This window comes from Mus pahari, unplaced genomic scaffold (genome assembly GCF_900095145.1).
Source record: "Mus pahari unplaced genomic scaffold, PAHARI_EIJ_v1.1 scaffold_5136_1, whole genome shotgun sequence".
Lineage (NCBI taxonomy): Eukaryota > Metazoa > Chordata > Mammalia > Rodentia > Muridae > Mus > Mus pahari.
The window spans coordinates 102087-105094 of record NW_018392945.1 but is presented as its reverse complement, the minus strand read 5'-3'; positions in this window follow the sequence as shown (position 1 = coordinate 105094).

Below are 3008 nucleotides of genomic sequence, written 5' to 3'. Positions count from 1 at the left end.
CGCTCCAATTTGTAATAAGGACACATGCTCCATTTTGTTCAGAGCAGCCAGTTTATAATAGCCAGAAGCTAGAAGCAACACAGATCTCCATCAATAGTGGAATAGATACAAAAAAATGTACATTTACACAATGGGGTACTATTCAGCCATTAAAACAGTGACTTCATGAAATTCACATGCAAATGCGTGGAACTTGAGAACATCATCCTGACTGAGGTGACTCAGTCACAAAGGAACAAACACAGTATGTACTCACTGATAAGTGGATATTAGCCCAAAAATTTGTAATACCCAAGACTCAATTCACAGACCATATGAAATCTAAGAAGGAGGAAGACCAAAATGTGTGTGCTTCAGTGCTTTTTAGTGCCACGCCCACTATAGTAGTGACTCACATAAGGTCTAAAAACCTGGACAGGTCCTGAGGAAAAGGAGTTTCAAGGAGACTCAACCTCCTGGAGTCCTGGCATTTCTAATAATCTATATACATGAACCCTATCCACATGTTAGTATGGTGTATGCTTTCTTTCAGTATTATTAATGCCTTTAAAGATTGAATTTTTACCACAGGTGAAGTTTCCACCTGCTTGTGGACGTTGTACATCGTGGTGCGGAGCCTAGTGCGCACCACGATGTACAACGTCCACAAGCAGTCCTGGCATTTCTAATAATCTATATACATGAACCCTATCCACATGTTAGTATGGTGTATGCTCTCTTTCAGTATTATTAATGCCTTTAAAGATTGAATTTTTACCACAGGTGAAGTTTCCACCAATGTTCCACTGCTTGTGGACGTTGTACATCGTGGTGCGGAGCCTAGTGCGCACCACGATGTACAACGTCCACAAGCAGTGATACATTTACACAATGGGGTACTATTCAGCCATTAAAACAGTGACTTCATGAAATTCACATGCAAATGCGTGGAACTTGAGAACATCATCCTGACTGAGGTGACTCAGTCACAAAGGAACAAACACAGTATGTACTCACTGATAAGTGGATATTAGCCCAAAAATTTGTAATACCCAATATACAGTGTCTGCTTGTGGACGTTGTACATCGTGGTGCGGAGCCTAGTGCGCACCACGATGTACAACGTCCACAAGCAGCCAAACTCAGGGCAAAGCTTACCAAGACCTAGGAAATAGAGGGGTTGTGGTATTGCATTAGCAGAACCCCCAAAACAGGTTTTTCTGCTAGGCCCAAAGAAACAGCATAATCTAGAATTTACTGGGGACTCCTGACAGCGGGGTTTAACTATTGACTAGCCTTCTGCTTGTGGACGTTGTACATCGTGGTGCGGAGCCTAGTGCGCACCACGATGTACAACGTCCACAAGCAGCCAAACTCAGGGCAAAGCTTACCAAGACCTAGGAAATAGAGGGGTTGTGGTATTGCATTAGCAGAACCCCCAAAACAGGTTTTTCTGCTAGGCCCAAAGAAACAGCATAATCTAGAATTTACTGGGGACTCCTGACAGTGGGGTTTAACTATTGACTAGCCTTGCACCTGGCTTCCTCCTCAAGCTGCCTGGTCCCACCCTCTGGTCTTTTCATGTATTCAATCCTTTATCTTGTGTCATTGTAACAACGGATGTATCTTGCCCCACTTTTCTTGTTCGTTCTGTATTAATAATGTGATGCTCATTTTAATCATTACATTCAGTCTTACACTCTTTCTCGTGTGAACTGTCTGTCACTCATTCGCTCAATCCTCGCTAACCTTCCACGCAGATCAGGGACCCAAGTGAGGTCTGTCTGTGGCATTTTAGATGGGTGAACAGAATACTCACAGGAGGAAATATGGAGACAAAGTGTGCAGCAGAGACTGAAGGAAAGGCCATCCAGAGACTGCCCCATCTTGGTAGCCATTCCATATACAACCACCAATCCTGGACTTTACTGGAGATGCCTGGAAGTGCTTGGTGATAGAAGTCCAGTATGGCTGTCTCCTGAGAGGCTATGCCAGAGTCTTACTAATACTGAGGAGGAAGCTCGCACCAACCATTGGACTGAGCTTGGGGGTCCCTGATGGAGAAGGGACTGAAGGAGCTGAGGGGGTTTTCAGGTCCATGGAGGGAGCAACAGTGTCAACAGGCAAGGACCCCAGATTTCCCAGGGACTGTACCACCAACCAAAGAATACACATGGAAAGACCCATGGCATTGGACGCATATATGGCAGAGGATGGCCTTGTTGGGCATCAGTGTGAGGAGAGGATCTTGGGCCTGAGGTGCTTTGATGCCACATTGCAGGGGAATGCCAGGGCGGGAAGATGGGAGTGGTGGATGAATGCAGAACATCCACTTAGAGGCAGGTGAGGGAAATGGAATAGGGGCTTTCTGAAGGGGAGACCTGGAACAACATTTGAAATAAAATAAGTAAAAATTAAATAAAAGAAAGAATAAAAAGAAAAAAAAGATGTCTATGTTTGTGATGTTTTCACTTAACATTTAAAATGCTTAGATGTCTATCCATATTATCTTTTATCTTCCTAAGTACCCTTATGATAATATTTTTGATATCTTCTTAAAGAATTGTACAGATTTCATTTTGAAAAGGATGTGTAACCAGAAAGATGGTATGTTTATTTGGAGACTTAGTTTTACTGCTTTTGAAATGTTTCTTAAATTTTCATATTCATATTTCTGAATCTGTCAGAATTGTTAGCTCCATACATTATATTGATGGATTGTTTTATAGTGAAAGACCTACTTCTATATGTTGGACTTGATTCAGAGTGTGAATACCTTTGCAGTCTTTAGATTTTTCTTTGTTATCAAAATGAACAAAGCCTTCAAGTGTCCCGATGGGCTAAGCTTTGGTATTTAGAGGGAGGGTGGGTCTAATAAGTCTGGTTATCTATAGTTCTGTGCAAGGTAGGCCAGGGATAAAATAGAAGAGTACACAGAGCTATGTGAGCAGATCCTTTTACTGTTTCCTCAGTCTGTGAGGACCTGAGTTCCTCAGTGTCTGTAGTTTAGCAAGAGATTTCTTGTGTAT